We start from the raw sequence: 14391 nt of genomic DNA on the forward strand, positions 1-14391 counted from the left end.
AAGATGAAATCAAAGTAAAGTGATAACAGTTTCCAGGTTTCAAGTTGAAAATTACTTTCTCCAAACACCGCATGTTCTCACTCATAGGTGGGAATTGAACAATGAGAACACATGGACACAGGAAGGGGAACATCACACACCGGGGACTGTTGTGGGGTGGGGGAGGGGGGAGGGACAGCATTAGGAGATACACCTAATGCTAAATGACGAGTTAATGGGTGCAGTACACCAACATGGCACATGGATACATATGTAACAAACCTGCACATTGTGCACATGTACCCTAAAACTTAAAGTATAATAATAACAAAATTAAAAAAAAAGAAAATTACTTTCTCTAAGGAATTTGGTCTCTATTGCTTATTTCTTCACATGAGAGAGACTAAGAATATATGTCTAACAATAGCAGAAATAGCAAGCAACTTGAAGGAGTGGATATTTTGGCAGGATAATGGGAAGCTCTCTGCCGGAAAGAATTTTAAGGAAAAAGAGAGACAAACTCAGAAGTGATGAAGAGATATCCTTTAAGTTTGGACATCTTTCCCACCCCACCCCCATCCTTTTCTTCCTTCTGGCTTATCTAAACCAGGGAAAGGTGCTACTTACTATTCATTCACTTAAGTGCCCTGGGCAGAGCCCTGGGAAGACCCTCACCCACCTAACACTACATATTCAAAAAGTCACACCGAGACAGTTTATCTCCCTTGAATTCATCTGCTTTTCTCTTACCCTTTCCACCATTTCAGAACTTGCTGACTCCAGCCTCGCCAGCCCTGATCCACCCTCCCTTGCGCTCTCTTAGGTTTGGCCACATGAAACTCTTGGAGATCCACAAACACAGACGTTCTCCTCTGAGCCTTCCAATGTCTAGACAAGCTTGTTTCCACATCACCACATATTGCCAAAGGAGGGAATATCTTGCCAAATCTACCCTGTTATTCAAATCATCGTTTAGCTGTTACTTCTCATAAATTTTCAAAGCAAAACAAAGTTAATTGTCCCTGCCCCCACCCCCAACGTAGGCTCTTCCTCACCACCGTGCTTGCCTTTGTTGTAGCAAGACGTAAATTAGAATGTTCTTTTTGTTCTCTCTCTCTCTCTCTCTCTGTCTCTCCCTCCCCCACATTTTCTTTCCCTGCCTCTGTGCCTCTGTCAACTTGTAAGTTATTTGGAGGAATAACCATGTCTTGAGCAAACAATCTTCAAGATGCTGAAACCACACGGTAAGGTAAAGTTTGGTAGAAACTGGTAGGGAAGGAGGGCAATGAGGAAAAGTGAGGAAAATCCGATAAGAAAATAACAGTAGTAACGTAGGAGAAAAAAGATGAGGCCCTTGAGTAACCTCGATCGACATAGACTGGAGCATATATGAACCATGTAGAAGAATATTGGTATGACTTGGTAAATCATGCAATTAAAGGTACTACTTGAAGGGCAAGTAATACGCAACTCAAAGTTTCCTTTCTTAGAACATTATGACTATTTAGTCCAGCATAGTGGAAATTTTCAAAAAGCGGGAAGGTTATATATAACTTATAAAATAAACTACAAAATTCTCAAACAAGTACAGTATATTAACAATTAGCATTGTTTAATTGTTTAAAGGTGAGGTTGATATGTAAAATGGTTTAAATTTGTGGGAATCTGAATGTTTAATGGAGTCTCGAAGACAAATATCCACATTTCTTCCTCATGTACTTCTGGAAGAAAATTCAGTGAACAGGTTTTGATGTCCATTGTAACATGGGAGCATACAGAGAAACTGGAAAAGCAAGCAGGAGTGTATTTGTCACTTAAGCTCCTCTGTTTGTTTCCTGACCCCTTTAAGGCCAGTTTCCATCGTAATATTTGAATCAGCAAAAATGTGCATGTTTCACTTACCTGATTTTTGTGACCAAAGAATAAGCAAGTCTAGCAATCCTGTCATTTGTCTGACATATCTTGGATAGATTCATCTAGGACCTACCTATGGGTAATGATGTTATGGTTTACAGTGTCCATTTAAAACAGGAATATTCAAGAAAGCTTCCATCCCCAAGGCAAGCACACTTCTCTGTCAGCTAACAAGGTGACTTTCTTTCATGCTTTGGTTCCTTTTGAAGCCTGTTCCTCACTATGCCCTATCCGTTCTCTACCTCTGAATTAAGAAGAAATTGACTCTGATTTTTAAGTTCTGTCCACACCTCCCAGGGGATTTTCTTTAAACAGAAGGCGATTGCCAGGGACTTAGGCTTTTTTTTTTTTTTTTTTTTAAATAATGAAACTATATAATGAAAAAGACATGCTTAAAACAAGATTCAAACAATCTCTAAGTACGTTTTTCTCTTTTGTTTTTTAGATTCAATGTAATGCTAATCTTAGAAGTTTATCCTCTCCCCCAAGAAAAATGTACCTATGTTATATTCACATTTTAGATAGCAACCTTTTTTTTCCTTAAGATTTGAGTAATGTAATATGTGGTATAATCCCACATTATACTACTTAATATCTAAAACAACATTGGATGCAATACAGTTTGATCTTTAAATTCATGGAGCATGATACTTCTCCTTTATGTATTATTTTCTAAAAGCTTTTTCATTTTGAACTCACTGCCAGAAATAAACCAATGGCTGTGTCCATGATGACATTTAAATTAAAATACATGAAATTTAAGTTACTTTAATTTCATACATTCATCAAAACTCTTAAAAGTCTTTAGATCCTTGGCTCTGTAAACTTTTTATTTCGTAGGGATTTATTTGTACTTTGCATCATTAAGAGTACTTCTATGGCTCCCCTGCATTCTAACTGGTCATCTGGAACATCTTGGCACTTACGTTTGTCTACCAAGATTCTAAACTAAATAAGAGTTGAGACCACCACAGACATTTTTCAGAATATTTTGATGTTTTAAAATGTATGGCCAATAATTTCAGGGAAAGAATGAGCTTCCCATTCTTTTGAATTGGTCCTCGGGAGTTTAGATTGGAACAAAACTTTGGTTCTGTTACAAATTAGAATTTTTTTTCGGATGATAACAACTTAGAGCCACATATTATGATTTGTAATTCATACTTCAGACTTGGGATGTATACACATTTATAAGGACATTTTGGAGAAATATTCCAACTGTAACTTTAAAGAATATTCTTAGGTCTGTACTGAGCATTCTACTATGTAAATGGACTGTGCTAATGTGTTTGACTAAGAGTTATGGTTGGAATCATTCTTAGATCCGTTCTGCTACTGTGCAAATAGACAGAGTCTTAGGTACCTTTATGCTCCACTAAATATTACTAGTAAAATTCCTTGTGTTATTAACATATCATAAAATAATATTTGCTTTCAGGCCCAATATGTTCAGAAAACATAAAAACTGCACTACTTCAGATTTAACTGACCACAGGGTTAGTCCACATTGATAAAATCTGAATTATGGAAGAGTTTAAAAGAAATTCTGGTTGTTCACTCTAGCGAAGGCCCCAATAGATTATTAAATGCAATGAATATGACTGATTTGTTAAGAACTTTGCTGCAGTAATGTCCTTGAGTTCATGCCATGGAACTGTTTTAAAAGTAAGGTCATCGTAGAATAGATTGTTTTGCTGACTTAGCAATTAACTGCTCTAAATAGTGTCTAAGACTAATGTACCTCATTTTCTATCTATGGTTAATAAAATGACATTATTTCCCACCTATTTGACATCTGAAATTTCTCTTTGTTTTAAACATTTTTTATAATCTATTCAGTTTTCCTATGTAGATGAAAAATTATTTCAACCTAGAGCTTATAAAATAATCACATTAAAATTTGTTTTGTCTAGATTAATGTTATGCTGTACCCCATTTTAATGCATTAACCTTGACAAAAGAACATTTCAGACTCCTTTAAAAGCAATAAACTTTTAATATCAGCTGATGTTTACCAAGATTCCTGTTCTCAGTGAAATTTTATTTTCATTAACATCCAAGTATACTCTTTTAATTCCTTTTGTGTTTTTAAAATATTTATAATGCCATTCATGAATCACTCCACTGCATCATCACACATTAACTTTGTTTTTTAAAACAATGTCAGTAAATTTCCTCATGTGTATTGCTTTATTTGAGCATCAAACCCCCAAATGAAAACAATAGTAGAATGAGCATCTCACTTCGCAAATAAAAGTGTGAGGCTCAGAATCTCCCCCAGCTCTCCGGCCAGCTTTGGCTCCAGTTCAGGGCCATCTTCTGATGTAAACCTCAGAACTCATTCTGTGCCACCCAATTGCTGCTCTTTCTAAAGAAGAGAATATTGAGCATGAAGGATGAGATGTATCTTTTAACCACCCTCTCCTACCTTAATGCTAAGTCTTACATACTGAAAAATCCTTGCTATTGTGGAATTATTGTATCTTTCCTGGCATGATTTACAGTAAAACACACCTTTGCTAAAGCATTCAAATTATCCGCTTCAAATTGGCTGTGGCCCACTCTTTCTGGGTTCAAGCACGTAGTCTAAAAAAAAATAGGGCGTGTCAGTCTTATATAATATATAAGTTATATAATATAAACTTGCCAAGAGTGAGCGAGGGACAGTCTCTCTGTCCCTGTTGCCCAAAACAAGTTGGGCAGAAATTTTGCTTTAGTTTGTGCAGCTCCAATATGGTGTTATTTTAAAGGGAACTTATCACTTATACTCCTGTGAGGGAGCAAAGATGTGATAAGATAAAAGAAATGAAGCTTCAAGTTATCTTTCTAATCCTCCTACCTGGGATTACTTTCAAAGAGTGTGTCTGCTCTTATCTCAGGGGAAATTCTCCTTCCTCTGGACTGCAACATTGAGGTAAAGTATTTTAGAAAACATGGGATACTGTTTGTGAAGATAACAAAAATACCTACCTTTTGAGAGTCTCCTACATAGAATACTGTATCAAATATATTTATTCTTTTAGCTTATTTCTGGACCCTTACTCCTTTTCCAAAGACAAAGTGTCAATGGAGAACAAATAAATTTTTCTTCTATATGCTCAAAAGATTGTCTGAGGTGGGCTTTTCATCACACCTTTCAGATTCTAGTCTAAGCTTTAATTTTGTGTGTGAATAAGTGATTACCACTACAAAGGCAGTTCTGCTGTAGAACGACCAACAGCTAATCAGTTATCCCATTAAGCACATTTTTAAGCTTACCTTGCCTTGAAGTAAGAGTATTTTATAGAAAGAAATGAATACACAGGTTATCTGCAAACTATATATCTCAGGCAAAAACCTATTTTTCCATGCAAGAAAGTGGTATCCAAAGGATTAAAATTATATATTAGTTTACTAATCTTAAAAGGAGGAAGGTTTAATGCAAATATCACACTATTCTAAATAGCAAGGAAGAAAAAAGGCAACGGTTTTAAAAATGCCAAAAACTTCCTATTTTCTCAACAACATGCAATCAGAGACAGAGTTTCAAGGACAAAAAGCATGTGTGTGTGCATGCATTTCAACTCTAAAAAGAATAAAAGAAACTTCTCACAGCTGGAGCACAGTAGTGTTCTAACCAACAGAAGGACATGTAGTGAGTTGAAGTAGATTTTCATTTCTGAGTACACACATTTATATTATTTTCAAGAGGTTTTTAATTTAATTTCATGTATATATGTAGAAGCCAGGATTCTTGCAAACTTTTTTTAAGGTTTCAATATATACCAACTTACATCACAATGTCTAGATTTAACTGAAAGCTTTAAAGGAATTGAGTGAGAATCAAACATCTAAATAAAGATTTCCCATAATCTTCCACGTTTTCATGAAACAGCAAAGAAAAAAGTTGCTTGTTTCTGTTAGAAGCAATTAGTGAGCCATCTCATCTCTTTGAGGGTGAGATTTATTACTTGGGAGTTAAGTGTACCTTTCTTATTTGTAATAATAGCCACCTGAAATATCTGTATCTAGTAACTTAACACATACTTTGATTATAGCCCTGAATTTGACTTGCCACATCAGAACCAAACTGAATCAATTCTGTTAAATATAATTTGGGGATGTTGATGTATTTGCTGGTGTTTTGTTTAGACTTCATTTTAGTACATTATTTAGTGCTGATTTCACATTAATAGGCATTTCATTTTACCCCTGGTTCTGAGATTTTAAAAATCATGCTTCAGTTTATATGCAAATATTGAAACAAGAATGTAAAATAGTTCTAAACTCTAAATGTTTTCCCTTATCAAAGTTCCAGAAAAATGCATCACTCAAATTGTATATAGTAAAAAATATATAGAGAAAGTTTCTCTATTTTCTTTTTCAAATTAAGATTAACCAAATTAGATATGACTGATACAAAAGTGGGGGGAACCAAATAGAAATCATCAATGTATGTGTTCTCTAAACTATGTTACTTTCCATTCAGTAAATGTTAGGTACTTCTTTCTTAGAAGTATATATCATGCTATGGATAGAAAGGAAAAGAATGAGTTGACCCCAACTCTAAGAAGTTAATAGAACAGCTTCAGTTGATAAGTGAAAGACACACACACACACACATAGAGAGAGAGAGAGAGAGAGAAAGGTTACTAAGAATGAAAGAAACTGTTTTTCAAAATGAGTTGGAAGGTAGGAAGCACTTGTAAAGGGTAGGGTAGACTAGAATAGGTTCAACTTGGGCCATATAGGTCAAGAGAGACCTGGAAAATGATGTGGCTATGAACTGATGGATGATGCAGGCAGAAGAGAAGATACAGAAGACCATTTGTTGTCAGTTGGTTTATCTGGAAGCAGAGGCTTAGATGGGGTTTGGGGCTCAGGATGTTTATTTGGAACGCACACTTAAGCAGAATTGGACAGTGGGAGGAGTTAAACCATGGCATGAGCCTGACAGAGCCTCAGCCAACCCAGCAAGATGTCAGGAACCTGCATGTCCCATCACAGCATCTTGCATTAGGCCAAAATGGATCTTTAGACTCTTCCTGGGTTGATCACCAGGAGTGTAAGGGACTTGACCTTGGCCTAGGTGGCCTTCTGCAGCCGAGGCTGTCCCTGAAGTTTTTGAGACCTGGAGACTGTCGCTGATCACATTGACCATGGATAGGCAGGAAGTCCTTACTTGAAGGAAGATATGGGTGCCCCAGACTCACATCTGCCATACCAATGCATGAGGAAGAGCACACATCAGATGTTGGAGGAAGGTATAAGCAAGGTGTATTTAGGGTGGACAGTCACTACTGATGAAACCTCGGAGTTGAGAGTCATAGCAGATCACAATGTCAAAAAAACAGAGCACCTTGCTGGGAAAGTACTTCAATGCTGGTGTGAGGATTTTGCTCTTCATAGAGGAAGAAGTGTAAATTAAATGAGAATGTGGCAAAGCTGCACTTGGGAAAGATTTTGTATGTGCTTTTGAAGGCCTCGTATCTATTAGGAAAATAGGGAGAGGTGAGGGAAGCAGGATGATAATGCTTGTTAAAAATGACTTCTGCTGTTGAGCATGGTGGCTCACACCTATAATCCCAGCACTTTGGGAGTCCGAGACGGCAGATCACTTGAGGTCAAGAGTTTGAGACCAGCCTGGCTAACGTGGTGAAACCCTGTCTCTACTAAAAATACAAAAATTAGCCAGGCATGGTGGTGTGCAACTGTAATCCCAGCTACTTGGGAGGCTAAGGCAGTAGACTCATTTGAACCCGGGAGGCAGAGGCTTCACTAAGTCACGACTGAGCCTCTGCACTCCAACCTTCAGTAAGTCATGACTGAGCCTCTGCACTCCAAGACTCCGTCTCAAAAAATAAAACTCCTGCACGTAGATGTGAAAGATAGTATGTTAGAGCAAACACACCTGAAACTGCCAAAGTATTTCAGGAAAATATGCTGTTTAAACAAGTAACTTTGGGCAAAAGAGACTTTTGACCAAACAGGCCTTATTCAAAACTTTTTAAGTTCATGTCTGCTCTGCAACCAGAAGTTGGCACATATTTGACTCATTCCAATCAATCAACTGGCCCCTCATTTACCAAATGTTTACTGAATGCCTACTAAGTGAATGAATTTTGTTCCCTGTTATGAGTAGCTCACAATGTAATGAGGGAGATAAAATGAATAGATAATTTGTAATACAGCATTATCACTATAGGAACACAGGAAATGGGCGGTGAGGGTGGTAATAATTTCACCTGGAAGTGACTCTCCAGCTAAGGACTTTGTGTTCTATGATAAAATGATAAGGAAACATTAAAGGAAGTAATAAGACTACATTAATGTTTTAGAAAGGTGACCTGTGATAGTTAGAAAATGGAAAACCAAGTTGGAAAGCTATTGCAAGAGCTCAGATACTAGAGAAAAGATGGCAATTAAGATTTATTGAGCACCTATTATGTGCCCCACTCTTTTCTAATTACATATATATATATAAAATTTAATCTTCACAATAGTGAAGTTTAAAATGTGTGATAATGTTTGGATTTTTCTTATAATTATATCAACTCAATGTTGGCTTCTAACATTGGCAAACTCAGGTGATTGAGAATTGTGGTTGATGTCATCAATAACAATTTTAAAAAAGCAAAGATAAAATTTGGAAAAATTAAGAGGACCATTGTGAAAGATAAGCATCATTGCTTAAGAGAAAGAAAATGACATTAATAGAACAGGAAATATTGTTTAAGAAGTAAAAGTTAATTCTTTTGTGCAAAATTCAACTAATTTATAAAAATCACTACACACCTTCACATACACACACTAAAATATTGAGGGAGAAATATCAGTAAACATGGAAAGGAGGATATAAAATCAGAGTATGCTTTTAAACTCAATATGCTTGATCAACAATAAATAGAATGGCAACATATTTACGGAGGAACAAAATTAGCCTAAGGAAAATACTCTTAAAATACAGTGAAATCCACTAAAATAGTCACAGTCAGCATCCAGCTTGTTGGTGTGCATGTGTGTGTATTTAATCTCAATTATGAGCCTTGGAAGAGAGAAATAAAAAGGAAAGGATAAAAGAAAACACAAAAAGTATTAATATTTGTAGAGAATTTAAAGACAGTTTGCAACACCCATGAATACCATCACTCTCATTACTGACTTCTTCATTACATTCATCTCTAACATGATAAATATGCAAATTGTGTTTATATATACACATGCAGTATATATATATATGTGCGTGTGTATATACATATATATACACATACACACACACACACACACACACACACACACACACATACATGCAGTCCCTCTCCCCCACATCATAAGTTCCATGAGACTGGGTTTTGCCATGTTCAAAACTGTGTCAAAAATTGTGTCTTGGCACATGCTAGATGTTAGTATTCATTGAATGCTAAATGAATGAGATGTACATATGATTTTATTTTATGGTTAAGAAATAACATAGTATTTCTTAAATTTTAAGAAAAACTGAATAAACCTACATTCACTTGCTCAAGATCTCCAGTGTGGAGCCAAATTTTGAACCCAAGTTCAATTGGTCTAATGACCACATCTTTTGCTGTATAAGCACTGCCTTTTGAGATGTTAAAGAACCATCTCCCATTAGACTTTTCTTTAATTTACCTGATTTGATTTTGTGTGGTATATAAAACATGAGGAAGGATGATGGTGAATTATACAGGCATGATGGCAAGGCCCACCTTTAGTCCTAGCCACTTGGAAGGCTGAGGTGGGAGGATCACTTGAGCCCAGGAGATTGTAGTGAGCTATGATCATGCCACTGCACTCCAGCTTGGGAAACACAGCTAGACCCTGTCTCTATAATAAATAATAATAATAAATAAAATTTTTAAAATGAAAAGGAGATATGATGGTGTATTTCTTAGTCCATTTGTGACTGCTATAACAAAATACCATAAACTGTGTGGCTTATAAATAAGCATAAATTTATTTCTCACAGTTCTGGACCTGGGAAATACAAGTTCAGTATCTAGGAGAGGACCCACTTCCAAGTTCACAGACAGTGCCTTTTAGCTGTGTCCTCAGTAGAAGGGGTGATAGAGCTTCTTGGGGCTCTTTTCTGAAAGCAGTAATCTCATTCATGAGGGCCTCTGAAGACTTAATCACCCTCCCAAATGCCCCACCTCTTAATCACCTTGAGAGTCAGGATTTCAACACATGAAATCGGGGGGAGGTTCCAGGGAGGGGACAAACATTGAGACTGTAGCAGATTACCACTGAAACATCTTTAAAGATTAAGTTCGTGGTTCACAGCAGCTTTATAAAAGAAAAACGGATTCTTGAAAATTGACAATATGCATCTTTTCACTTTGTGACAAATGATGATGTAAATAATATTCTATTTTAAAGTTATAATATGTCTATCTGCACCAAACATTTTGTTATACTTTAATGGTTGTAGAAAACAATTAGTGAATTTTGAATTCGCGTGAAACCAATCTTATTTATTATCATTTTAATGATAAAACATAAGTGGTAAGAGGCAGAGATCTAAGGATTTTTTGTGGTCATTGTTTTTAACATGCTGGGCAAATCAGTTCATTAATTATCTCTTTTTCATGAGAAACACCAAAGTAAAAGTACTTAGCTGGCTCCTCTTGGATGTTAGAGAATGAACACAGTTCCTGTGAACTTAACACAGGCTGATGAATATCGTTCAGTTATGAGCTCTTTTGATAATCACAAAAAGGGATGCCCAGATGTAACTATATATAATGGTCTTATTTTTGCCAGACTCCTGATTGGTAGTAATTACTTTAGCAGAATGAATGTTGAGATCACTGTTGTGTATATTAAGACAGGAATCAATACAATGAATCATAGTTAATGAATTTTGCACATAAGATGTGAACTGAGCTTCTAACACCTTTCTTTTTATATTTACTTGTTTGTCACTGAAATTTTGGGGCTCATTCTAATTTAGTAGTGATCATATAAATATATTTATAATTTTCATAATTTAAAAAATCAATTTCACAGTTGTTAATGCAGCTGCCGTTTTATTAAAATGAAGCAGAAGAGGTAAAACTGCGTGGTGAATGTATACACTTAAAACATTTCTTGTATACTTCCTCATTGCTCTAATAAAACAAAAGTTATATTCTCATTTGTTATCTATGTCTAATGTCTCACAAATACTTTTTTTTTTTTTTGAGACGGAGTCTCACTCTGTCACTCAGGCTGGAGTACAGTGGCTCAATCTCGGCTGACTGCAGCCTCCCCCTCAAGCTATTCTCCTGCCTCAGTCTGCCGAGTAGGTGGGACTACAGGTGTGTGCTACCACACCCGGCTAATTTTTTTGTATTTTTAGTAGTGATGGGGTTTCACCGTGTTAGCCAGGATGGTCTTGACCTCCTGACCTCTTGATCTGCCAACCTCAGCCTCCCAAAGTGCTGGGATTATAGGCGTGAGCCACTGCACCTGGCCCTCACAAATACTTTTATACAGCCACTAAAGAATACTTTAGTCCTTTAGTTCGTATTATGCAGCTGTCTTTCTACAGGTTAGCTTTTATTATTACTCATTAATTCTGGTAGAGTTGTTCTGCCCTTTTTGGCGTTTTAGTTTTTCTTTATCCCTAAAAGCACCCTGGTTACACAGGCACGTGTGTGTGCATACGCAGAGCATAACCGCCATGTATTCTCTTTCTTCTCCTCCTCCTCCACTTGCTTCTCTTTCTCCCTTGCTCATTATTAGTTGTTGATTGCGTCTAGTATCTCTCCCTGGGATATTTTGCTAACGTATGAAATGGTGTTGGTATGCGCAGTGCTTGGCCCTGTAATTGGTTAACATTAACAACCTGAGCTTTGCTGTATTTGTAAACGTGTTTGTTATTACAAAATACTTGCTGAATTTTGACATCTTTTTTTAATATTCTAATATAATTTATCTTTAACTAAGAAATTATTTGTTGTTTTTTGATGGCACTTGCATGTTGAATCCAGTGTTGCTAATTGTAATGCTTATTACCTTCCTTACCTAATTTCTGCTTACATTTTCCGAAAGTGACACCTGCCTTTTCCCTCCCTCCCGTGTTTAAGAATATTTAAATCCCAGTGAGTCTTTTTGTTGTTGCTGTTGTTTTATTTTAACCTGATGCATAATCTGGTGATAATGTTCTGCCATTTGAAATTTCACAGAAACTTTGCACAATGTACATTTCTTCAAAGCCACTTGCAAGTATTCCACTTCATTGAGATCAAGAATTTTCATCTTTAAAAAGCAGATACTGTAATAAATATTGCCTGTCTCAAAGGGTCGTTATGAGAATTTAATAAAGTCTATGTGGAAAATACCTAATAAAGTGCCTAGCCTGTGGCTGACATTAGTTTTTACTATTTTTCTGTATGATTGTTAGGATCTATAATTTTTCAAATGCGTAAGTAATTTTCAACAAAAAGTCATAGTCTAACACTTAAGGCCATTGGCATTTGTCAAAATTCAGATCTTTCTGCTGGATTGAAAGAGTGAATAGTAATATATTTTTTCCTAGAATATTTTTTAGTAATGTTAGATATGTGAGTCTTTATTACAAGAAACTATGATGCTAAACGTTCGTATTTTCAATGCCTTACCAACCTCTTTCCTCATGTCAAAATAAATAATAACCTCTGAAATTGGTAGTTTTATCTAGTCTAATTCCTTCTGTTAAACCATAGTAATTATTAGAAAGAGTAATTCAGTGGTAGAGGGAACAGAAAGAAAAGATGACTCTGTATTTCACCCAGAAATAAAAGGGTCAGTGGGAGAAACACACCACAGTAAGTTTAACTTTCTGTTAAGCCTTAAAACAGCTCAGTCAGTGTAGATCAGGTACAATAGCACCTCTTTTATCCCCATCTCTCTTTTTTTTTTTTTTTCCAAAAGCAACAAAAATATATGCTTAGCTCCAGGGAAGAACTGCTTTCCTCAAGCTGGAAGCCTGTACAACTGTCATCTCCAATACACTTCTACACCTATTTTACAGAGAAAATTCTTGCATTTCTTGGGTTTGTGAATGGTTAGTTTCAAAGTTCCTTTTAAGACAGCTTTACAAGCCCTTTAACTCTGCATAAACCCACAGAGAGTTTCCTTCTCTAAGTTTACAAAAGCTGCTCCCTGGGCTATGGGATAAGAGATAAGTCACCATATCGCGTGTGTGTGTGTTACTTTGAACCTATTAAATTGGTACTAAATGACTAAAGGTCAGATGCAAAACCATTGAAAAAAAAATCAAAAATTTTCTTTGCATTTTGAGTATTAGTTATTTCCCTATGATAACTTATAGTGATTTCATTACATTAAGTTGTTGTGTTTTATTTATTGTATTTGTTTGAATTCTAAAAGTGGCACAAATTTTACATAGTAATTCCCAATTCAGTGCATGTTTTCATTAAAATAACCACTTAAAAATGACATGTATTACCTGCCCCCTGTTTTAAGACTGAAATCAGTAACAGGGTAATAATTTCAGTGAACATTCTGGATTAGATTGGTTCTGTACTGGATTACATGGATATGTGATCCTAGGATCCATGAATATGTAAGATATAATAGTGATAGGGACAGGAGGCAGGGAAATTCTGGGCCCTACCCTCAAGCCTGGAACCACAGCCCAAAGTGAGAACATACATTCCTGTTTTCACACTTGAATGTTGCCTTTTCCAAAACCACCCATGGTCCAGCCCATCCCCCATCCTGTGCCCATAAAAACCCCAGGCTCTGCTGGCAGAGAAAGGAGAAGAGGAGAAGCAGATGGACGTCAGAGACTATGGTCGGATGTTGGAGAGAAGTAGCTTGCCTTAAGAAGGACAGCTTGACAGCGTGACTTCAGATAAGAGTCCGGCTGGAAACCGCTAAACTTCAGGGGAAGATCACCTTCCCACTCCATCTCCTTTCCAGCTCCCCTTCCTGCTGAGAGCCACTTCCAACAGCAATAAAATCCTCTGCATTCACCACCCTTCAATTCATTTGTGCAACCTGATTTTTCCTGGACACCGAACAAGAGCTCGAGTACCACGGGTGTGGATGCAAAAGGCTGTCACACTGACCCTCTGCACTTGCTGGCAGAAAGTAGCCACCTCATACAAAAAGGCAGAGGGCCCACTGAGCTGTTAACGCTTTAGCTCTCCATGGACATGGCAGAGCTAAAAGAGCACGATAATGTGCATTCTGGGGCTTCAGGAGTCATGGGCACCCCCTGGATGCTGCCACGAGGCCACTGTGGAGTTCGTTTCTGCCAGCACCCAAAAGCGCTCTCCCCGGCTCCTGCACCAGCTCACCTGCATACTCCCTCCTGCCAGGGGTTGAGCACAGAGGGCTCAAGTGAATGGAGTTTGCCCCTGCCAGTGCCAAAGCAGCTGGCTAGCTCCAGCACTTGCATTCCAGTTCCCGCCCGCGAAGGAGCCAGGGGAAATTTCCTGTTTCAGTAGATATGTAATATCCATGAATATGTAATAAGTAATAGATTAATTTATAGATGAACATTGC

General features: G+C 36.9%; 1 long non-coding RNA gene across 1 annotated transcript in view; it reads right to left on the minus strand.

Moving 5' to 3' along the window:
* Window positions 1–3869: 3869 nt before the first annotated feature.
* LOC116480410 (uncharacterized) overlaps window positions 3870–14391 on the minus strand; it is a 93564-nt gene continuing 83042 nt past the window's right edge. The window contains exon 3 of the long non-coding RNA XR_004251284.1: window positions 3870–4261. This is a non-coding gene — a long non-coding RNA (uncharacterized LOC116480410). The remainder of the gene's footprint in view (window positions 4262–14391) is intronic.

The sequence above is a fragment of the Hylobates moloch genome, unplaced genomic scaffold (genome assembly GCF_009828535.3).
Source record: "Hylobates moloch isolate HMO894 unplaced genomic scaffold, HMol_V3 SCAFFOLD_3, whole genome shotgun sequence".
NCBI lineage: Eukaryota > Metazoa > Chordata > Mammalia > Primates > Hylobatidae > Hylobates > Hylobates moloch.